Source organism: Mesocricetus auratus, unplaced genomic scaffold, assembly GCF_017639785.1.
Source record: "Mesocricetus auratus isolate SY011 unplaced genomic scaffold, BCM_Maur_2.0 Super-Scaffold_100010, whole genome shotgun sequence".
In the NCBI taxonomy this organism is placed as follows: Eukaryota; Metazoa; Chordata; class Mammalia; order Rodentia; family Cricetidae; genus Mesocricetus; species Mesocricetus auratus.
Window position 1 is genome coordinate 84,863,081 of NW_024429194.1, and position 16,954 is coordinate 84,880,034.

A 16,954-nucleotide genomic window follows, 5' to 3' on the forward strand; every position below is an offset into this window, starting at 1 on the left:
TGTGGGCCAGACCACTTCTTCCCCATAGGAAGTTCTGAGTTTGAGATGTGGGGCTGGGGGAGGCCGTATGTCCCTTGCCAGGTGGGGCCCCAGTCAGACTTCTGAGCAACAAACTTAAGCCCTTGTATAAGATGTGTCCTTGTGGACTGCCGGGCACCATGTGTCTACCCTGGTAAGAGCAAACCATACTTCTACTCAGCTGCTCTCCACCAAGTCACCAGTGGAGACAATGTCCTGAATTCAGAGGCACTGATAAATACAGTTGCATTCATAAGTCTCATTGGATGTGCACACTTGCAGCTCACTCTGTGGCCTCTGGGGCTTTGCTGATAACGAAAAAGAAACAATTCACAGCGTTCAGCTTTATATAAATGATCATAGTCTAGAGACCTCACAGGTCATATTCCCAGGGGTCCTGGTAATGTCAGGTCCAACCTCAGCAGTGAGATATCGCAACTCCATCCACCTACCCATCATCTACCCAGCTACCCATTCATCCATCCATCTGTCCATCCATCATCCTCACATTCAACCTCCTCCATTAATCAACCCATTATCCATTTGTCTATCCATCATGTACCCACCAACTTACCCCCCACCTATCATTCACCCACTGTCCACCTATCACTACCCATGTACCCATCCTCCATCTGTCTAGTCATCTGTCTATTCATCCATCCAGCTATAATCCCCCATCTACCCATCACTCACCCACTTATCCATCTATCATTTACCTACCCATCACCTACATGATCATCCGTCTAGCATCCTTCACATAACTCTTATCCACTTATCCATTCATTCAACATCTATCCATCCACTCATCATCTTTCCACCCATTTACCCATCCAATATCTGTCTGTCTGTCTGTCTGTCTATCCACTATCAGCCATTCACCCATCCATCCACCCATCCCTTCCTTCATTAGCTGTGAAGGATCTCCATGAAGACTGGGCTTAGAATATACCAAGATGCTCCTGAGGGTTTGTGATCCCCTGCTAATTTTTTAATCCACTATTCTACAGGTCAGGTTTAGGTTTCACTTTTGGCTCTTGGTCCTGAGGTTGCAAGAATTCAGCTGAACTTCCAGGGAAGCAGTAGAAGTCCTCAGGGTTTGTTCTCAGTTGTTTGTTTTGTTCTGCTTGTGTGGTGTTGAGGATGAAAGCCATGCCAGATAAGCCACAGAGTCACACTCCATCCAGGCTGAGCCTCAGTTCTTGGTCTGGGTTATGAGTCAAGAATTTAGGAGTTAGGCCAGGCATTGTTGGCACAGGCCCTTAATCCCAGCACATGGTAGACAAAGGCAGTTGGATCTCTGTGAGTTCAAGGTCAGCTTGGTCCTCAAAGAGAGTTCCAGGACAGACTCCGAAACAATACAGAGAAACCCTGTGGGGGGGGGGAGAATTCAGGAGTTGCCCAGGGGTGATGGTGCACACCTTCAATCCCAGCACTCGGGAGACAGAGGTAGGCAGGTCTCTGTGAGTTTGAGGTCAGCCTGGTCTACAGAGAGAATTCCATGACAGCCAGGGCTACAGAGAAACCCTGTCTCAAAAAGCAAGAACTACAACAAAAAGACAAAACAAAACAAAAATTCAGGCGTTTAGGATAGTGTCCCCTGGTCATCCCACTACCACAAGGGAATTCCTCCTTCCTTCCCTTCTGAGGACCAGAGTCACATCTTCAATGGACCCTTCAGTCCAGGTGACTCCAAATGGCAGAGCTGGCACGCTGTCTCTGGCTGCACATCAGGTATCCTGGCTCCAGCTGCATACCAAGGCGTCTACAGCTGTCTTAACTATGTGTCCATTCTTACTAACTAATCCCAATCAATCCCCGGAACCAATTCCAGTTTCCCTAAGTCTCTTCCGATAGGCACTGCCTGCAGCCAGTCCAGGCTCTGGTTTCTAAGTAAAGCAATGGTCTTCAACACCAGCAAGAGAAAGCACCGGTTAACCTGAGGACAAAGGGTTGCTTAAAGCCTGAACATGAAAAGAATGTTGGGTGCTTGACAAGTGGCTAGCAGGCTGGAGAGCTGCACTCTGGACATTGGTGGCATTGCCCTGTGCCTAGCTCCTCCTACTCCCAGGACCCGGCACAGAGCTGCTACCTCAGGCCTAGCCAAGAAGGTTCTGTGGCCCTCATTTTGCTTCCAGTCCTGTCTTGGTGCACCTGGTCAGGGAGTGTCCGAGTACCCATCCCTCTGGTCTACTGCCTTGATGTGGCCAGAAACTGGAAGGAGGGGGAGTGAAATTTTCTCTTGGAGCCCTGGTCTTGCTGCAGTTGCAAGCGTGCGCGCACACACAGGAAATATTTCCCTGAGGGCCCAGGTCAAGGATGAGGTGACCACAGCACTGAGCTTGGGTCATCCCGATGACTCAGCCCGTGCAGAATTCTAGAAAATCAAAATTAACAAGCCTTTAATACCGACAGCACAGGCAGGCAGATGCCTCTAAGTTTGAAGCTAGCCTGATCTACATAGTGAGTTCCAAGACAGACAGGGCTATGGAGAGAGACCCTGTCTCAAAATACACGCACGCACACGCATGCATGCATTTGTGCGCGCACACACAGCTGGGTTTGGTGACACATACCTGTAATCCCAGCATTTGGGAGACTGAGGCAGGGGGTTTATGAACTATAGTCCAGCCTGTACTACAAAGTAAGACTATCACAAATAAAATAAAGTTTGGGAGGCGGAGGAGGCGCTACAGTAGCCTTGGTTGCCCCTCCGTGCACCACTGGGAAGGTGTTTCCTGATGGATTAGTTTCGTCTGAGGTCACCCTTGACTTGACAAGAGCAGCAGAACCTGGATGCCACTCAGGGGACCCTTTGCAGGGAGGCCACGGTGGAGTGGCAGCAGCCTGGTGCTCGTGGGGCCTAGGATGAGCAAACTTGAGTTGATCTTCACTTTGGAGTATGGACTCGGGCCACAGAGGGTAGCGGAAGCCTCCAGCTGGAGACACTCAGCCATCCACAAAGTCACTGCCCCACCTGAGACCAGGACCCTTGTGACAGGTTGCAGCACCAACGGCAATGTGTCAAATGAAGAGGTTAAAGGTTAGGGTGGTGTCCTGTGTGCGGGGTCTGGAGGACACTGCTTGGCAAGGCCCCTTGGTTCCCTGAGGTGTTAAGTGCAGAGTAGGGAACACAGAGATCTCTTATAGGTCACAGTGCACGTGTTACCCCGTGGCTGCTGGGCACAAAGCCAGCCTCCCTTCCTCTGGAATGAACACCTGTTTCTTGACCAAGCTCAACTCCACCTGTACCCTCCCCAGGCAAGACTGTGTTTTCTGGGTTCTTGGCGGTTTCCAGACACCGTGTGCATTCTGCTGTGTGGGTGTCCACCCCATCTCTGTGTCCACTTGACCCATGTCACCTGAAGAGCTGTCACCTGAACACTTTTGAGGTTGATTTATCCTGTCTCTCTTACGACAGGGTCTCAATGTGTCACCCTCACTAGGTTGAATTATGTCACCCTTGCTAAGCCTTAGACTCACCCAGATCTGCCAGCCTCTGTTGTCCCCTTTCTACATTTCCCTAAAAGTGTCACCTACTTCTCGCTGCCCTGCTCCTGCGTGGCGACTTCCCTCTCGACTACACTGTGTTCAGAGTCCCACCCCCTTATCTTTCTGAAAAACCATTTCTGTGATTCCTACACACAATCTGATGTCCCCACAGAAAAACATTTTCCTTATCCTCCTTAAAAATTGCTTTTAATGCAGCTGGGCGTTGGTGGCGCACACCTTTAATCTCAGCAGGAGGCAGGAGGATCTCTGTGAGTTGGAGGCTAGTCTGGCCTACAGAGCAAATGCCAGAACAGCCAGGGCTATACAGAGAAATCCTGTCTTGGGGGGAGAAATGCTTTTAATGCAAATTAATTTAGGATGACACAGATATCAGAATTTCAATATAAGTCCAGGCTACTCTCAGTCAACGCTTTAGGTTCCTAGAGAGGCTGAGAGGTGGTCGCTCACATACTCTACATCTTGCCTCCAGGATGTGAAAGAGGCCTGTGGTCTATCAGTGGCTGCACTCCAAGTGTCCATATATTCTATATCAGCCTACACCAGCCTATCTGACACACACACACACACACACACACACACACACACACACTTTATAGTGATAACACAGGCCTTTAATCCCAGCACTCAGAAGGCAGAGGCAGGCAGAGCTCTGTGATTTCAAGGCCACCCTGGTTCTCCATAGGAAGTTTCAGGCCAACCATGATTATAAACAGAGACCCTATTTTAAAAAAAAAAGAGTTTATGGAATTTATGCTTTGCTCCAGGAATTCACTGGCTGGGTTTACACCAGTAAGAACTGGGAGCAGGCTCTCAAAAAGGCGTTGGAACAGTCTTGAGCCTAGCAGCATGAGTCAGGATAGCCCAGAGGTTCATCAGTAGGTGTGGATGAGGTCCGTCTCCACAACAGAGCACTACTTAGCCCTGAAAAGGAGGGGCCTCCTGACATACAACAGAATGAGCCTCTAGGGCGTGTGCTAAGTGAAATAAGCCAGACACAAAAATTCAAATGCTGCCTCATCCACCTCCCTGAAGTCCCTGGAGCAGATTTTTGAAGACAGGCAGCAAGCAGCACGATGGGAGGGTGGCTGCCAGGATGATGGGGGGGCGGGGCACATGGGACGACAGACAAGCAGAGCTGAATGGGGTAGAACTTCTGTCTTGCTGGAATCTAGCAGCTGCATGAAGACTTCAAGGTGGGCGGGGTGCTGACTTTAACGAGACACCCGTAGTGCCCCTGAACTGGGAACTCAGCAACAGCAAAGGTGGTAAATTCCATATTAAGTGTATGTTGCCATAAAAAAAAAATAGGGACAGAGATTGCACTGAGGCCCTTCTGGCCAGTGCTGGCTTCTCTTGTGAGTCTGTCAAGGTGTTCTGACCTTGAACTGAGAAGGACACCGCCTCTCGGAGACCAGGGTCTGTATACAAGACACCACCCTTTCGTGGCAGCCGTCACCAAGATGTGAGTGGGTGGAGGAATGAGTCTGGGGGCTCAGCCCAGCCCCCACCCTCAGCTCCCACCCCCATGGCTGCACTGGGCTCTGCAACCTCACACCCTTCCCAAACACTAGCATTGTCCCCCGTCAGTAGCAGAACTCGGAGGCACTGGCCCGCACTCTCGGAGCAGAGAGAAGCAGGCATGGATGTGTTGATGTGGGTAGGGCCTGAAGAAGGCCCGTGGCCCAGGACTCCATCTTCCTGACCTTGAAGCTTTGGTGACTTGGGAGTTGTCAGTACATGGACATGGGCCCTGTCGTGTAAGCGTGTGTGTGTGTGTGTGTGTGTGTGTGTGTGTGTGTGTGTGTGTCCATGCATTGAAACGAGAGGTCAGTGTGTCAGGTGTCATTCCTCAAAAACCATTCAACTTGGTTTTATGGGGCAAGGTCTCTCCTTGGGTCGTGGAGCTCACAGGTTTAGTGAGAATGGCTGGCTGTCCAGTCTCTAGGGTCTGTCCATTTCCATCTCTCCAGCCCTGGGATTGCAAGGGCTCCATCCAGCCCTGCTTTTTGTGTGGCGGGAACCTAACTAAGGTCCTCATGCTTGCATGGCAAGCACATCACAGCCCAGGTCCTGGCTCCTTAGCCACCAAGATAAGTCTCTGGACGGATCTTCGATGCCTGGGAACTGCTAAGCAGGCTGTCTGAGCAGAGCACCCTTGTCTGTGTGCTGAGTCAGCAGAAATGCCGTGATCTTGGCCCCAGAGATGAATCGTGATGGATCTAACCCAGTGGTGAACATCTGGTTCCCCTGGAACAGCGGTTGGTCTGAGCGTGGTCGTGTGACTTTGTTCCACCTTAATGAAGTGTGAAAGGAGGGTGCACTGTTAAGGGGTGGTGAATGTGGGGGCCCTTCCCCAGCAAGGTCAGGACTTCTGCGGAGGTGGCAAGGTCCCCTTCTCTCCTTTCCCACTCTGACTGCTGGCAGGACATGTAAAGGATCAGAGACCATTTGTAGGAATGAGGCAAAAAGGATGCCCAAAAGGTGTATGTAGTACGGGGTAGGGCATAATGTCCGCCAGCACGGGGTAAACTGAGGCAGGAGAATCCCTGCCAGTTCAAGGCCAGCTTCAGCTGTCTATAGCAAGACTCTGTCGCAGAAGAAGAAAGAGCGAATGAACCAAAGAAGGAGAAGGACTTCTGGGTGGAAAGCTGGCTCTAAGGGGTGGAGGTAACTGTCACTGTCTCCCAGTTCTTGAAAGATCTTCAGCTCTCCCCCCCACACTACTGTAAGTGGGATTTCTCCCTTTCTTTCATTTGTCTGTGACTCGTTATTATACTGGTGAACATTAGCTTTTATCTGACTTCAAGCTCTTTTCCATCTTGGGTTAAGATGCGTATTTCTGAGTTCCCTGCCCTGTGCAAGCCAAGCCCGTGAAGCCACCTGACCTGCGGGTGGGAGATCATGCTGTGAGGCTGAGAAAGAGTCTGAGGCGTGGCCTTGAAGATTACTCTGTGGCCTCAGGCTTCCGCAGAGAAGGAGGGCTGTTACAGGCCTGTCTCCTGGAAACCTGGACTCCCTGGGGGAGGAGAGTTTGACAGCCACCAGGAAGCAGGCCCAGAAAGAGACTAGCCCAAGCCCTAGGTGACGGCATCTTCTAAATGTCCCTGAGGCTCAGAGCCTCGGGCTGGCCAAATGCTCTGTTTCTGCAGTCCTTCTGTTTCTGCTCCTTCGTTTATTTAAAAATTAATTAATTAATTTTGAGACAAGACCTCATACAAGTATAGCACAGGTTAGCCTTGAATTCCCCACATAGCCAAGGATGGCCTGCAGTCTTCTGATGCTCCTCTTTCTTCTCTCCAGTGCCTGGGCTTGCAGGTGTGTGCTGCCACACCCAGCTTGTGTGGCTGGAATGCAACACAGGGCTGTCTGTATGCTCGGCAAGCGCCCCAACAATTGGGCCACATCCCCAGACCATCTCCCTCCCTCCCTCCCTTCTTTCTGTCCTTCCTTCCTTCCCCCTCTCGTTCCCATTTGTACGGGGGGGGGGGGGGATGTCTGTATGTGGTGTATGTCCACGCTCATGTGGGTGTGTACCTGCGTGCAGAGGCCAGAGCTTTGCTGGCGTCTTCCCCCGTTGCCTTCCACCTTATGTTTTTAGACAGGGTCTCTCACTGATCCTGGAGCTCATGATTCCAAGAAGCCGATGGCCAGTGAGCTCCAGAGACCCACTTGTCTCCCCTTTTCCGTCACAGGGGTTAAGACTAGTGCTGCTCTTTACACGACATCTGGGGTCTGAATTTAGGTCCTCATGCTACTACAGCAAACGCTTTGCCCATGGAGCCACCCCCACTCCAGTTTCTGCTCTTGAGACAGGTGTCACATAGCCCAGGCTAGCCTCAACCTCACTATGTAGCAGAAGATGACACTGAGCTTCTGATGCCCTTGTTTCTGCTTCCCAAGTGCTGAGGTTACAAGGGTACACCACTGTGCCCAGCCATATTTTTTCTCCAACATATTTTCGTTTTAGACAATGTCCTGCTGAGTAGCCCAGGCTAGTGTTAAACACACGATCCTCCTGCCCCAGCCACCCATGTGCCACATTACCCGAATTAGATCTCTGCTCTTGCTTCAGCTTCTTGCAGTCTGGCTGAGGCTGCCCTGTCATTCACACAACCCGTCAGCCTTTCATGCTTTCCTATTGTGTGTCAGGACCCATGCTGGGCACAGGGACACCCTTAGTAGGGGACCAAGCCCCTATGCTGGGGCTCTCATATCCTCGGGGAACAGAGAGAAGATGGGCTTCGGAGACGTGCACACAGTATGTAGAAGGACCGAAGATGACCTGCTATGTGCCAGGTACCAGCCCTCTCGAGCCTGCTCCCAATGGACCCCACCCAAGAGGTGCTGGGAAAAGTCTTTACTGGCATCTCCTCTCTGTGGGTTTGTGTTGAGGGGTGTGTGTGTATGCACAGCTGTCTGCCACAGGGGTGTGGCAGAAGCCCCTGTCCTTGTGTATTTGTATGAGGCTGGCAGCCGTGTGTGTGTGTGTGTGTGTGTGTGTGTGTGTGTGTGTGTGTGTGTGTCTGTGTCTGTGTGTGTCTGTGTTTGTATAGAGAGGAAGGTAGGGCAAGAAGAGTCTGAGTCAGACCTCCCTGGTGGCCAGGCCTGGGGTTCTCCCCAACCTGGCCCTTGGCTCAGGGTGGGGTAGGGTTGGAGCTGGGGCTCTGTGGGAAGTAGGGCTGGTCCCAGCTGGAGCTGTTTGCCTTTCCTGGGTGACTGATGGCATGGAGCCGCCGCCTTCCCATGACGGATGCTGGAATGTTTCACTGATGAAGACAGAAAGCTCCTCCAGAGGGGCCTCCCCCAGCCCTGCTCCCTGGCCACCTGTCAGGCCTGGGAAACTTCTAGACCCATCCTGACCCCACTCCCTACCACTGCCTCCCAGGATATCATGTCAATTGGAATACCTTCTCCCAGGGGGACTCATAATGGAAAAGAGGACATTGGGTGACTTTCCCCATGGGTAGAACTGGACTGGGGACTAAGTAGTCATTCATAATGCCTACTTGGGTCTCTGGTACTCCTAAGAGGTCATCTGGGATCCATGTCCTGGGCAACAACCTTGAGGCTGTTGAAAGAGCTTTCACCTCCCTCCTCTTCACCCTAGTGGCTTCCTCTACTAGAAGAGGCCTAGATAGGGACCTTGAAGAGAGGGTGACTTGTGGGGGAAGGGGACCAGCGACTCACTTTGTCTTCCAGATTGATGCCCAACCTCATCCCTAGTTCAGGTCCTACCTGTTGTGTCCCGTCCCCGTGCCCCCCCGTTCCCCATCCCATGTCTCCCCCCAGTGTGTCTCCCATGCCCCCCTCCATGCGGGGGAGCCCTGTGTCACTGCCCCCATCCCAGCTGGGCCCCAAATTCCCAACTAAGGTCTGAAGTTTGTCTTGACTCAGGGAGACTTCCGTAGTGTAGTGTGTGTGTGTGTGTGTGTGTGTGTGTGTGTGTGTGTGTGTGTGTGTTTAGGAGACAAAACTAGGTGGGAAAGAATACATCTTGGCCTCTCTTGTAATGTTGATAGTCTGGTGGGACCTGGACCCTGACTGGGCTGTTTGGTCCCAAGTCATGACAAGATATCTCATTGATCTGATGTGCAAGGCATGTGACTATGTGGTCACCAGTTGGTGGCCTTGTTTGGGGGAGGCATAGGAGGTATGGCCTTCCTGGAGGAAGTGTGTCACTGGGGATGGGCTTTGAGGTTGTGTAGTGATATATTATTATTTATGATTTATTAAAGCTTGCCTGAAGATTCAGAAGACAAAGCCAGTCACAAGCCATAGAAACCAGGCACACACCTTTAATCCCAGCAGCCAGAAGCTAGGATGAAGTGGTACATGCCTTTAATCCTAAGACTCAGGGTTAAGAGGTAGAAGCATCTCTGTGAGTCCAAGGCCACCCAGATCTACCCAGGATTGAATCAGTCTAAGAGAAAATTATAGCTCACACCTTTAGTCTCAGGACTCATAAGGGGTATATAAGACAAGAGCAAGGAGTCAGTATTAGGCATTCGTGCTCCAGCCACTTTGAGAACAGGAACGCCCCAGTCCTGTTAGAGGAAAGAGCTCTCTGGTAACTTGGCTGCTTTGCTTCCCTGATCTTCAGCCTGAACCCCAATATCTGTCTCTGGGTCTTTTTATTTTTGTGTTATAAGGTTACATAAAACACATCATTCCAAGTTTTCTCTCTCTGCTTCCTGTTTGTAATTCAAGATGTGAGCCCTCAGCATCTGTCCTCGGTTGTCATGTCTGCTGCCTGCTGCCATTGTGGACTCATTCCTCCAGAACCGTAAGCCAAATAAACCCTTCCTTCTGTAAGTTGTCTAGGTCATGACATTTTACAGCAGCAGTAGAAACTCTGAGACAGTCTTTTAGAATATAGACCCTGATTAGCCAGGTCTGGGGCCTGGGACCTTACACCTACCGGCATTTTACCAGGAGACAATGGAAGAGTGTTGGAAGAGAAGGCCAAGGGCAATAATTCTTGGTTTTGGATCACAGCTGCTGTACAAGGGGGTTGGCCAGCCAACCATGTGATTTAGGAGACCTGGGCCCTGTGTGGGTGACTGGGATGGTCAGAGAAAGCAGCTTGCTTTAAGCTGGGTCCTGCTAGCCAGTGGATCAGGGACTGAAACACTATCTCCTGAAGACCTACTATGCACATCTGAGGGGCAGGTGGAACTCACAGACCTTTTCCTTGCCTTGTCCTTGCAGAGTGGAAGTCAGTCAGGAAAGATGATGGGAGACAGGGTGGAAGAGACCCCGGAGTCTCCACAAAGAGAAGGGGTGGCCTCAAAGCTTGTCACATGATTGACAAGGCTGTATTAACTTAAGTTATTACACTACAGACAAGGCTCTCCATGAGCCTTCCCAGAAGACAATGGCAAGTGGGCATGTGTGTGTGTGTGTGTGTGTGTGTATACACAAATACACAAGTGTGAAGGCCAGAGATCAACTCCAAGTTTACTCCTTGGAGCTGTGTACTTGGTTTTTTGTTTTGTTTTGTTTTAATTTTAAAATCACGTTTGTTTGTTTTTTATTTTGTGCATATGTGTATTGTGTACTGTGTATGTGTAAGAAGGGAGGGCAACTTCTCTTTCTCTACCATGTGTGTTCCAGGGATAAAACTCAGGTTGTCAGGTTTGGCCGCAAGTACCTTTACCTAAGAGCTATCTGATTGACACCTTTGTTTTGGTTTTGACAAAGGATCCAACACTGGAATGTTAGGCTTAACATTAGGCTGACTAGCAAGCTGCCTTGCCAGCACTGGGGCTACAAGTGCATGCTGTCATTGCCAGCTTTTTTTTTATCTTTTCTCTTCTTGGGTTCTATGCTTGCATGACAAATACATGATTTCCTGAACCTGTTTTGTTTTTGAGCCAGGGATGGCTATGTCACCCAGGCCGGTCTTTAGCTTGTGATCTGCCTACATTTGCTGAGATTACAGGCATGTGCTATCACACCCTGCTAAAATGTTGTTTGTTGAGTCTTTTGATTCTGTTGAAAGCACGAAGAAATATAGTGTTAGCAATGTCATACTGTGCTTTAGTAGTTTACATTGATCCACACCCTGGCACAAGGCATTATGTAGATAGGTAAGACTGTAGACAGATCTCTTTTTAGAAATCACACTGAAAGCCAGGATGTAGCTTGGTTGGTAGAATGTTTGCGTAGCATGCACAAGCCCTATAGGTTCCATCCCCACACGAAACTGGGCATGGTATCACATATAGATCATCCCAGCACTTGGGAGATAGAAACATGCTGAAGGCTAACCTGGTCCACAAAGTGAGTTCTAGGTCAGCCAGGGTTGCATAGTGAGAGTCTGTACATTAGGCTGAGCCTCAGGCCTCTTGGGTCCTGACTGGTGGGTGACTGGACCCTCTGTGTGTACCAGGAGCATGCCTAGTGGGAGATGGCATGTGGTGGTCAGAATGGACAGGTGGGAGGGAAGGAGGGGTGGGGCTTTTGAGTATGGACATAGTATGGGACTCGGGACCTGAGGGTGTGCTGGGCACCCCACTCCTCCTTGCGGGAGCACCGCTGCTCTCAGCACCTGCCCTGGGAGGAATAACCACTGATCACGGGTCTCAGATGCAGAGGACCTGATCCAGGACATTGGGCGCGGCTGGAGAGAGATGGGATGCTGGTTACTTTCTGTAGTGTGAGGCTCCCTTTCCCTCCACTGGCTGCCTGCATTCTAATGCTGGTGACCACGATCAGGCAGGTCCCTGCCTTTCTGTGAGACTCAACACACTTGATGGTGTCCTGACTGATGTTAGATGATTCTTTCCTCCCAGCTCTAAAACCCTCAAAGAAGAAGCTGGGGTCAGGGTGATAGGGAGGAGCCATGTGGAAACACCATGCCTCCCAAACTTTCCAGGTTACAGTAATGACCTGGGGGGGCATCTATGAGCTCCCCCACCCCATCCATCAACACACTTCTTCAGACTGGTCCAGTTACTCCATCAGCTCTAGCCATCCTCCCCAGAGCTCGAGCTGCTGTTTGGTCCCCATTCTGTCTTAGCCTAGGTTCCCCACTGGGAAGTGTAAGGACCCAAACACAAATTACTCAGTGGCTCTGCCACTCCCTGGACCCCTCACCCACTGGCCCCACACAAACCAACATCTGGATGCCAGGCACCCCTGATGGCTTGGACCCTCACCTCAGCCCCAGCCCCTGAGTCTTCCCAAGTCAATCTGTCCTCATTCATCCTGTAGTTTGGCTGAGTTAAAATCAGGTTGATTGGACAGTTTACATCTGGTCTCAGCGGTGCCCCTCCCCCCTTTCCAACACTTCCATTTGATTAGTTTTGCTTTGGTGCTAAGGTTTGACAGAATTAAGGGATTATTATTATTTTTTTTTTACTTCTCAGCCTTCAGAAGAACACAGTCAGCTTTTAGTATCTGACACTGGCCTTTTCTACAAGATGACCACAGTGGCCCCTGTCTCCGGGCCACTGCTGGACTCTCTGCGTGGCACATTAGTCTCTGAAAGCTGATCTCACCCCTCAGTTTTCTTGAAGCAATGAGGAGAAGGAAGCAGGATGATTCTGGTTAACTTTTCTCCTCCAAATCCCAAGGTATGTAGCCCAGGCTAGCTTTGACAATGACCTTGAACTTCTGACCCTCCTGTCTCCCTAGACTGCACCACCGTTGTGTGGTGCTGGGGACTGAACCCATGTCTGCGCCTGCTGGGCAAGCACTCTACTGAGCCACATCCCCCAAGCTCTAGCCACACGTTTTGTTTTTTACATTTTTATTTGTTTAAGTGTGTGTCTATACAAGACTATCTCCACACATAAGTGGATGCCAGAGGCCCTCTGGTAGGGGTTAGTTCTCTCCTTCCACTGTGTGAGCGCTGGGAACCCAGGTGTGGCTGCTAGTGTCTTGACCTGCTGAGTCATCTCCTCAGCCCTAACCTTTTGTTTGTCACTTGTTTTTTTGTTTTTTGTTTTTTGTTTTGGTTTTACGAGACAGGGTTTCTCTGTATTGTTTTGGAGGCTGTCGGTCCAGCCTGGCCTCGAACTCACAGAGATCCACCTGCCTCTGCCTCCTGAGTGCTGGGGTTAAAGGAGTGCGCCACCATCACCCAGCTGTTTGTCATTTGTTTTATTTTTGTTTTTCAAGACAGGATTTCTCTGTAGCTTTGGAGGCTGTCAGGGAACTTGCTGAGTAGACCAGGCTGGCTTCAAACTCACAGAGATCCGCCTGTGCCTCCTGAGTGCTGGGATTAAAGGTATGCGCCACCACTACCTGGCATGCCCTCCATTTTTTAAAAAACAAGATGTATTTATTTAGTATGTATACAGTGATTTATGTGCATATATGCCTACATGCCAGAAGAAGGCATCAGATCTCATTAAAGACGATTGTGAGCCACCATGTGGTTGCTGGGAATTGAACTCAGGATCTCTGAAAGAACAGACAGTGCTCTTAACCTGTGAGCCATCTCTCCAGCCTGCCCTGCACTTTTTAAAAAGTAAACTTCTAGTGTTGAGATCATTGTAGAATCCACATACAGTCATAGGGAATAACATAATGATCTTGTGATGTATCCAATTTCCCCCAATAGCAACATCTTACAAAGCTAGAAAAAGGTGTCACAAGCTAGACAATCAGAGCCTAGACTACCAACATATTCATCAACCAAGGGCCCCTCAAGCTGCCCTTTATCCCACTCCAGCTGTCCCCACGGGCAATGCGTACTCCTCAGCCCCTGGCCTCCACTGTTGTGTTCATATCTGCATCTTTGGCATCTCAAGAATGCCACATAAATGGAATGACACGGCATGTAACCTTTGGGGGCTGGCTTTTCCCACTCAGCAGAACCCTCTGGAGAGTCATCCAGGCACTTGTGTATCAATGGCTCACTCCTCTTTATTGCCGAGTAGTTTTCCATAGTGTGGATGTTCCATGGTTTGTTTAACTTTGCATGTGTTGAAGGACTTCTGGGCTGTTTCCAGGTTTAGGGTGTTACACATAAAGCTGCTGTAAACATTCCTGTACAGGTTTTTGTGTGAGCATAAGCTCACATTTCTCTGGGAGAAGTGCCCAGCAGTGCAATTGCTGGGGTGTATGGTATTTGCATGCTTAATTTTCAAAGGAAATTGCCAGACTGTTTTCCAGTGGCCAGACCGTTTTACATTCCTGCCAGCACCATGCCAGTGACCCAGTTTCTCTGCAGCTTTGCCACGTGTGGTGGCCTCACTATTTCTCAGTTTTTACCCCAGCCCTTCTGATAGGTGTGAAATGATATTTCGTTATGGTTTAAAATTTGCATTCTCTAATGGTTAGTGATGATGAACACATTGCTATGTGCTTATGACATCTGTAGATTCTCCTTGTCTCCCTTTCTCTGTCTCTACCTCCATCGCTTTTTGTAGGGGGTGGGAACCAGGGGCTTGAACATGTTAGGCAAGTGCTTTACCACTGAGCTACATCCCCAGCCCTTTAAAATACCTATATATAGATAGAGTTTATTTAACTTTACTTTATTGTCTAGAAGCATTTGCCTACATGTATGCGTGTACGTGCCAGGTGCCCAAGGAGACCGGAAGAAGTCATCGCGTTCCCTAGAACTGGAATTACAGATGATTGTGAGCCACCATGTGGGTTCTGGGAACTGAACCTGGGTCTTCTGCAAGAGCAGCAAGTGCTCTAAACCACTGAGCCATCTCTCCAGCCCTCTTTATTTTTAACTATGTGCGTGCATCCGTGCACATGTGTGCATGCGTGCGTGTGAGTATGCATATGTGCACAGAAGTGCAGATGCCTGAGAAGTCAGAAAAGAGTGTTGGATCCCCTAGTGCTAGAGTTACAGGTGATTGTGAGCTATCTGACATGGGTGCTAGGAACTGAACTTGGATCCTCTGCAGGACCAGTATGCACTCTTAACTACTGAGTCCTCTCTCCAGCCTCAGCCCTTGACTTTTTTGAGACTGGTTACTATGTAACTCAGCTAGACTTTGAACTTCTACAGCACGCCTGGTGCTGGAATCACAGGCATGCGCTACCATGTCTGTATGTGGATGCTCTTAATGGCATCTAGGATTGTAAGTCCTTTCTAGAAGGTGTTCTGTTTACTGTGCCTGAATCCATCAAAGGGATCACCATCTATGGCAGAGAGAGTCTAGTGACATGCTTCTTGGATAATCCTATTTGAAAGTGAGAACCAGTCTTTGACTACAGGCTGCAGAACAGGACAGCATGAATCAGTCTCCTCCAGAGCTCTTGGGAAGCCAAGGGCCTGATCAGCAAGCAATGGTACTTCAAAAGGAATCCTTCTTTCTGAGCAGCGGGTCCAAAGGTGAGCCTAAAGTAGTCAGTGAACAAAGTTGTTTTCCTGGCTATGTGGTTGTACTCACAAAGCACAGACATATAGATTTAGAATAGGTAGTGGCTGGTTTTGTGTGTCAACTTGACACAAGCTATAGCCATCAGAGAGGAAGGAGCCTCGGTTGAGGAAATATCTCCATGAGATCCAGGTGTAAGGCATTTTCTGGTTTAGTGATCAAGGGGGTGGGTGGTGCCATTCCTGGTCAGCTGGTCCTGGGTTCTATAAGAAGGTGGGTTGAGGGGGCTGGAGAGATGGCTCAGAGGTTAAGAGCACTGACTGCTCTTCCAGAGGTCTTGAGTTCAATTCCCAGCAACCACATGGTGGCTGACAACCATCTACAATTCAATCTGGTGTATATGTAATTAATAAATAAAATCTTAAAAAAAAAAAAAAGGTGGGTTGAGCAAGCCAGGGGAAGCAAACCGGTAAGCAGCACCCCTCCATGGTCTCTGCATCGCTCCTGCCTCCAAGATTCTGCCCTGTTTGAGTGCCTTACCTAACTTCCCTCAGTGATGAACAGCAGTGAAATATAAGCCAAATAAAGCCTTTCCTCCCCAACTTGCTTTTAGGTCGTGGTGTTTCCTTGCAACAATAGAAACTCTAACTAAGATACTTTTTTAAAGGATTTTCTTGTTTTGCTTTAATACAAGATCTCACTATGCAGTCCAGACTGGCCTAAAACTCATGATCCTCCTGCCTCCACCTCCTCAGCCCAGGATCACAGGCATGCATGCACCAGCAGACCCAGCACCTGCAACCCTCTTGCATACAGTCTCTTCACCTGGTTCGTCTATTTTCTCATTCCCCCTTCTGTGCTGCTGAGATGAGAGTTCTCACGTGTTCTAAACACTGGCGCTTGGTGGGTAGGCGGCTTGTGAACCTTTTCCCCTGTCTGGACGGTGCCACTTCATCCTCTCAACAGTGGGCCTTCCACAAAGAAACAGATTTACCCTTGATGAATTCACAGTTATCCACCTTTCCTTTGTGGCTTGGTGTTCATTTGGTTCGTGTAGCCCAGGCTTGAATTTGTGAGCCCCCGACTCCCGCTCCAGAGTGCAGGGATTCATGGTATTTGCCATCATGCCGGGTTAACGTGGTTCTGCGGATGAAACCCAGGGCTCTGCACACACTAGGCAAGCAGTCTGCCAACTGCAGTTGCATCCCCACACAGCTCATGCTTTCTGGATCAACTAAGAGAGCCGTCTGCCCAGCTCTAAACCCCAAAGATTCCCTTCTGGTTTGTTTTCCCCAAACCATGTGAGTATACGTGTTATGTGTGTGTTCGTGTTCATTTGGATGCACACTTGTAAACACATACATGTGTGTGCATGCTTGTGGAGACCAGAAATTGACATTGGATGTCTTCCTCTATCATTGTCCACATTCACCCCCGCCCCCACCTTTTAAAAGCAGGGTTTACATCTCACCATCTAGGTGGCCTGGAACTCATTCTGTAGATAGACCAGGCTGGCCACAAACTCACAGAGATCCACCTGCCTCTGCTCCCAGAGGGTTGGGATTACAGATATGTGCCGCCACTGCCCAGCCTCTTACTGAAACTGGAGCTCACGGCTTCAGCTAGACATGCTGGCC